This window comes from Phyllopteryx taeniolatus, chromosome 4, assembly GCF_024500385.1.
Source record: "Phyllopteryx taeniolatus isolate TA_2022b chromosome 4, UOR_Ptae_1.2, whole genome shotgun sequence".
NCBI lineage: Eukaryota > Metazoa > Chordata > Actinopteri > Syngnathiformes > Syngnathidae > Phyllopteryx > Phyllopteryx taeniolatus.
This window is the reverse complement of record NC_084505.1, coordinates 17,884,720-17,892,338: the sequence shown is the minus strand read 5'-3', so window position 1 is coordinate 17,892,338 and position 7,619 is coordinate 17,884,720. Positions and strand designations below refer to the sequence as shown.

Sequence of the window (7,619 nt, the reverse complement as noted above, 5' to 3'; positions counted from 1 at the left end):
ATAAAACACTTTTTTTTGCATTATATTATATAAGATCTTTTTTTACATCCTGGTATTTTTTTTTAACTATTGTGCAAAATGCACTGGATTTTGAATAATTAAGCAAAGAAAAAAAATATTATTGTGGTCATTCTAGAAGCTTACATAATTGTTGGTGACCAAAACCTTTTATTCACTGTAAATCGCATTAACTATTTTGAATAAATAAAAAGAGCAAGTGTCTAGTAATTTGGAAAAAAAAGTGTATAGGAATAGTGGGGCTACTACTGATTCGACTAGAGAAATTATATCCACTTAATCCAAAGTATTGCTACTAAACTAATGTGTGCACAGGTTAATGTTGTGTCTTGCTGTTCAGTGTTTTAACAGAGGCCATTGTTTTTAAACATGTCGTATTTATATGCACACACAAATCACTATTTTTCCATACACTTATGAGCTAGTGTCATGAAGGCACATTTGATAAAGAGACTCAGCTGTGTGTCCAAGTCTGTGTGTGGTTGTGTAAGTGTTTGTTGTTGTTTAGTGCTAGTGCGACTGCGCAATATGGCCAGTTTAGCACTTAAAGAATGAATGGAATGTTATTTTACACACACACACACTCACACACATACACGCACACGCGCGCGCGCGCATCTATTTCTCTTCTTCCCTCACCAACACATTTTGATTTGACTTGTTTTAGACAGAGTATGCATTGACCAATCAGTCTACTATGATATTAGGGGTAGTCCTATGTTTTCAAGCCTGTGAAACATGGGAATATGTCCAACCAGGAAAATTGGAATTATATCTGAGTTCTGCATTTGATTAAAAAAAAAGACACAGGGCTTACTGTTGAGTCAGCCGGTGAACCCTGTTTAAGAAGGCAGTTGTTTTGAGAAGCTAAGTGATTATCAAGAGATAATTTGCTTCTCAAAAGCACAGCATGTTTGTTCTTGAACCACAGAGAGATGCATTTCTTTTGTCTTCTCGCAGTCATGCCGGTTTGTCTACTCACAACTCGAGGTGTGGAGGTAAAGAATGAGTTTATACAAGAGGTACACACACATGCTGATGGCTTGCTGGAGGTATGAATGCTGTAAAGATAGACAGGGATAACAATCGTATATATCACCGCGGTGCTCGTTTGAGACCAAAATGGTGTCAGACTTACTTGAGGATTTCCTTGCTCACTGACACCACATATCTTTAAGCTAAATCTTTCCCATTCTTTTCTTATTTTCCATGTGACCTAGCTACATCCCTCTGTGTTCGCCTCATTGATTTGTACCGCGTTCTGACATTCAGACTGCACTGTTCACCCTGTGGTGACCCTGGACACACGCTCAGATACCCATAGAGAGAAAAAGGGTCTCATACCCTTCGGACTTCCAAAGAAGGAGAGGTAGCAGATAAAACCTATTCTGCTGTTGCAAGGAGGTATGACTCTAAATATTTGATGTGTACAGGAGTAGGGCTGATATTGTGAGGACCCTGGATGAGAAATGAAAGAATAAAAGGGGAACAGGGTCCTGAGGTGCTGTGAGAGAAAATGCTGCTCAAGGGAACACTGATTGTTATTGTGAAAGCGAAGGTTCGTTCTGCCCACTCGAAATTATTCCACCAAGGTCATAGCAGTGATGCAAAACGCAGTTTATGTGGAAAAACGGTGTCAAACGGGAGCCTCCACATGGGCATACCCCATCCCTGTACCACCCAGGGAAGAGAATACAACAAAAGAGTTTGTTAATTTAAAATGTCGCTGTGGGGATTGGAAGGTCATAGGTTTAAGACAAACTGTCAGACAAACATTTACTGAATAAAAAATATAAATCGGCACTGTGTCATATACTGCCCTGCAGTTCCATTATTGGAGCCGGCCGGGAGGGCGCTTTGTGTGCTCTCTCTCCCCCCGCCCCTCTCTGTTTTCAGCACCTGTCTTCAATCAGCTTCATCACCACCGGTGTATATAAGCCTGCCTGTTCCTGGAAATCTGCGCTTAAGTATTGCAGACTCTCCTAGCGGTACCACAGCCCACCTTATGTCAAGGAAGCGTTACTGTTAACTCGCTTCCCTTGTTAACTCTTTTGTCTCCTCGTTCCCAGTGCTCCCCTGTGTTCCTGACCCACGCCATTCCTGCCACCAAACCAGCCGCCTGTTCTGTCCATGCCGCGCCTGCCAACACATCCAGGGCCGCCTCCATAACCTTTCTTCAATAAACTGTTCATCCTTTCACATCTGCCTCCGCCTGCTCTTGGGTCCAGCTACTCCCCACCCGTGACACACTGGTTGCCATAGAGCAGGCACTTTGCTTCTGGACTAATGCTCAAGTACAGTGGAACCTTTGATGATGTATGCCCCTGAAGCCGTACGATTAGGAATGTGACCGAAATTTTGTGGAAAAATGACACCTTGGTTCAAACAAGTCTTGCAAGTCAAACAAGTCTTGCATGATGTCACTCAAGATAATAGCATATTTTTTCCTTTGCATATATCAGTGACCCTCTAAAGGAAGTATTTGAACACAGAAGAAAGGTACCCGTGGTATCGAAGAGGAAAAAAAAGTGATGATTTCCATCGAACTGGAAATGCAAAATGGCTGCTCAGTACAATGTTGCAGAAGCATAGATATGAACATTAGATTCGCCCGGGTGCTGTAGCAGCCCGGCTAACTGACGTGCTTACGTGGCGGCCATGTTGAGAGGTCGATGTTCCAATAGAAGGTTCTGAGAGTTTGGATTTCCGGCTTCCTCCCGCATTCCAAAACCATGCGTATTAAACATTCATAAGACAGAAAATACCTTTTTTATTAGCACTTTTGGTATTAGAGTACGCCAAAAGTAATTAAATTCATCAAGTTACATTATTTTACAGTTTTTCTCCAATTGGTTTGGCTCATTTTCTTAAAATTGAGATTAGATTTTTCAAATAACATGGACAAATCTTAGAACAACTTTGCAATTGTTCACAACAGAAATGATTTTTTTTCATCCACACTGTTGCGTTTACGGAGTGGGACGAATCTCCTGTGCTTCTCCATGCTGCTAATAGCGCTGACTACAAAGTCAGTCCGACATAAGCCACGGGTGACAGACAACCTGAAATTCCATTTCATTATATTGTTTTATTTGTCAGGGATAAGAACAGAGGGAAATTGTCATTTGCAGAGGCAGCATGGGTTGTACTGTACCTTTTTCCCACAATGGATGAATCTCCGGAGTGATCGTTTGAAAATGTAAAAAACAGATATTTATAGAAATAAAGTGTTGCGTGTCTGTTTCTTACCTTGTTAAAATATTGTTAATTAGTGTGAGAAATTAACATGATCAGTCTTCACGTATAAAAAAAGTAATTTGAGCAAATTTGTCATTGTCATCAATATCATACTGGTAGCCATTCACATAAATCAGTACCTAAGAAGTTGTCACAGCCGTGTGCACAGAACTTTGACCCCCGAAGCAGAGCCAACACAAAATTAGGAGCAAATAAACAATTTTATATAACCAAAGTGCACGACAAAGTAAGCAAAGATAAGTACAAAACAAAAAACTATGAAAATATAGTTACTGTAAAATGAAAACACACTCAGGTGGATAGATAGGCTGAGCATGCGGGGAGCTAGACGCCGAAAGGGCTAAAAGGGAAAAAGGTTATGGGGGGTGCGACTGTCAGAAACGTTTTTTGTTGATGGAGGGGTTGGGGGCGAATTTGGGGAGGCCACAGGGAGGGCCAAGCACACCGCTGGTGGGGCGCTGGTCCCCCCTGATCATCCCCTAGAACCGCTACTGATCACGGATGCATTGAAGTAAGTTGTTTATGAATTGTGGTCTAAATGGAAACAAACTGAACTGATCAAAAGCTAATGTTGTCATATTGTCGTTTGATGAGAGATACTGTAGTATTACAGTAGACGGGCATGATAAATGGAAAAAAAAAATGTAGAAAGGTCTGATATGTCGACTCTACTCTGTACATTCCTTTCTATGCTTTATAACGATAGTTTGTAGCGTCAGCGTGTTTTGGTCTCGACACCGGAGCAGGTCAAGCTGTCTCGGCAATATGTCTTTTGAGTCCTGGCAGAGTCAAAAGGAATGATAATTTGGCTCACGGGAAACAACTAAACACCTTCTTTTTTTTTCTTATAGGAAAGTGTGTGTGCCCCCTAGAACAGTGTGTGTAAGTTGCATGAGATACGAGAGGAAGGAATAACAGTGAGAGGTAGATACAGTAGTGGAGAGGGAGAGAAGGGAGGAGGGAGATGGGGCATGTTTGGTGAAGATCAGAAACTAACACTGTACCCTTTCCTGGTTGCCGGCAAAGCCTGGAACGTACTTTTGCTGGAGCAGAACACATTTGGCATTACATATGCAGGCAAGGACGCACAGGCACCGACTCACGCATGCATGCTCACATTCAGTCAGCGAGAGATCATTTTTAAAACATTGAGAGAAAACAACCTATACAGTATGTACATGGTATGATTGTGGTTGATCAGGGGAAATAAATATTTTTATCCCAGAGCAAAATATAACTTTGTACTTGGTGGATAAACCCTTATTAGCAGCACAGAGGTCCCAGTTTGCACACATCTCAGGAGGGTTCTTTACATTTCCTCTCTAAATCAAACAAATACCTAGGCTTGGCAACTCATAGCTTTCACTGCCTCCACAAATTTTCTACAAGATTAAGGTTTGCAGAATTGCAAGACCTCCCCATCATCTTAAATGTAGTGCTTAAGTTACTGGAAGCCATCATCAGAGCGTCACTGATGGTGTAGTGGTACACTTGCCTGACTTTGGTGCAGACAGTGTGGGTTCAGTTCCCTCTCAAGCTCTTGCGTCCCGCGATCATGAACAGGATAAGCGGTGTTGAGAATGGAATAGACCCATCATCAGTGTTCTGGAGGGACCATAATATGTGCAATGAAGTCGTCCTATAGCTATACCTTAGCAGAGCATCACCATCATGTCGCCACCTCCGTGTTTCATGGTGGGACTGAAAAACAGCATTTCTCTTACTCCGAACATGAGTCGAGTTCAGTTGAAAGAGTTCAATTTTGGTCTCATTTGACATCCCATTCTCCGAGGTCTTCTCTAAATCATTTGAATGCATGTCCAAACTTCCGATGCAACGTTAGACATTCCTGTAAATGCTACAATTATTAAAAACATACCTTACATTCAAATACTTGAAAGTGATTTTATAGTAATTAACTGCAGTTTCCACTGTAACACAGGATTTTGGTTGACGTCATACAGAGAGTTATGCTGCATTCCAGAAGAGTGGGAAGTCAGTTTTCCGACCTCTGACCAGGAAAAGTGCACTGGAACGCCACCCAAAATGGGAGGGCCAAGTCGGAGAAAAAATACCTACCCCGACTTCACAGAGTTGCTTTAATCTGACGTCACTCGACAATGGCGACCCCCATGGAGACACAGACTGTGAATGATAAAACAGAATTTACTAGATTGTAAAAATATATTTATCTATCTTTATTTAGTTATTTAACATCACTTAACATAACACAATGTAATTGGCGCTGACTATGTGAGGATATGCCCCTCTGCCCGCATGAAGTTATTCTGTGAAATGTATGAAATGCTTGTAAAATATTACTTGTACTTTATTTACATAAGTAAAGCAAATTATGATTGTATATTTGGCGTATATAGCTTACAAACACACAAAACAGAAAACAATATATCACGATGAGCCATCTTTGTTGTTAAATCCGACTTCCCACTTTTCTGGAATGCAGCATGACTGTATTTTGCATGCAGCAGAATTGTGAAGCCATGTGCTCCCAGCATGGATTGCGCCATTAAATGTCGAACTTTTGCCGTAATAAAGACGTTAGTAATAATAAACGTTTATGACCGATAAGGATTAACGTAACATTGATCATGTGTGTTTGTTACCTGTAGTTGTATATGTGTATCTTATTTAACTATCGCGTAACATGTACGTTACACTTTACGTTACACGCAAAGTGAAGATTAGCGTTACCTGGCCCATTTTCCTTGTGTAACTCTTCAGCACAGCAATGTTTTTCTTGCTAACCCTAGAACCCCTTTACAAACCACATCTGCCATTCCGAAGTGATTATATAGCAGATATACAGCAGTTAAATCGATAAATATGATGCAGAATGCACCTCCTTTTTGCATCCAGCGCCTTCCGTTCTTGTCTTTCCGGCGCTGTGACATCACACGAGCCAAACATCTTGTTCATTTGGCGCTTATTGTGTGGCATTTGGTAGTACAAATAGTTCAGGCAGTGGCAAGAGATTTTTGGGGCTTTCCAAGTGAAAAAGGAATACGTGACAGCGGATAGGGAAAGTTCATCGACAGGGGAAGAAACGTGCTCAGCTATGGGTGCCTAGCAAGCATTCCGACCTCTGTGCCGATCACTTCAAACCGGCGTGTTTGGAGAAAGACTTAGCAGAAAGCATTGGATACAGAGGCGCAGTTTGGCAGAGGCTGAAACCAGCTGCGGTGCCAACTATTTTTCCTATGGCCATCGGGATCTCAAGAGTACTAATTCCATATTCATATTCCAACACATTGCTCGCCATTGCGTATAGAGTGGAGCGCGCTGTGTTCGTCAATTGCAAGGTCACTTCTGGTAGCCCTTGCGGTGGATAGAGTAACCACACCCCGGTGTCTTGAGCTTCGGATATGTTCGGGGAGGGCTCAACGAGCGTCATAAAAACCTCATTTTTAGCTAAACTATGGTTGAGAACTTGCTGGAAGTTACGTGTATGTTTTACATAACACATAAACAATGCAAATATGAATTTTACCTGACCCCATAACATCTTTGTCATCTGACCTTCAATAATTTCAACACTAAAATTGCAAGAACAACAAAAAAGAACGTTGTAAAAAGTCAAGCCATAAGGGAGCCAACCAGTCAACGAAAACTTGTCTAAATAATGTTTTCAGCTGTTTCTTAAGAGTCAGCTGGTTCAGCTAGCCAATGTAGCAGGTAGTCTATTCCATAAACGAGGAGCTACAGACTGAAAAGAGAGCTAAAAATCAGTGCAAAATATGACTGCAAGCTAGTGCAAAGAGTCACGTGATCCCGTTCCAGCATTTTGTACAGTCTCGTCGCAATTCAAAAAGTCCTTGTTAAAACATAAAAAGTGAGTTGCAGTAATCTAAATGAGGTTCGACTTCGATAGAATGTTCTTTAGTTTTGAAATGCTGCTTTAGTTTTCCATAGACAAATTTGTGTCATGAGCTGTGTCCTGCAGTTCCGTTGTTGGAGCTTTGGTGGCGCTTTGCCCCTCTCGCACCCTCTTCCCAGTAATCAGCGCCTCCAAATCCCTTCTCAATAAACCATTCTCCACAAAACTTCTTCAGCCGCCGCCTGCTTCTGGGTCCAGTTAAAATTGCATCGTGACAGAATACTCTGGCCACCACGGAGGCGTTAAGACAAAGTACTCAACCTCCAAGAAGCCCATATAGGAAGAGATAAACTATGTAAAATATGAATTGATCCATTTTCTGTACTGCTTGTTTTTATTAGGGCAACCCCAAATGACTTTGTTCGAGAGACAAGATACACCCTGAAGTGGTTGCCAGTCAATAACAGGGTAATGAGTCTTCAATTAACCTAATATGGATGTTTTTGGC

General features: G+C 41.6%; 1 long non-coding RNA gene across 1 annotated transcript; it reads left to right on the top strand.

Moving 5' to 3' along the window:
- Positions 1-213: 213 nt before the first annotated feature.
- On the top strand, positions 214-2,217 carry LOC133477337 (uncharacterized). The gene is made up of 2 exons (XR_009788305.1): positions 214-2,006; positions 2,088-2,217. It is a non-coding gene; the product is annotated as an uncharacterized LOC133477337 (long non-coding RNA).
- Positions 2,218-7,619: the final 5,402 nt, after the last annotated feature.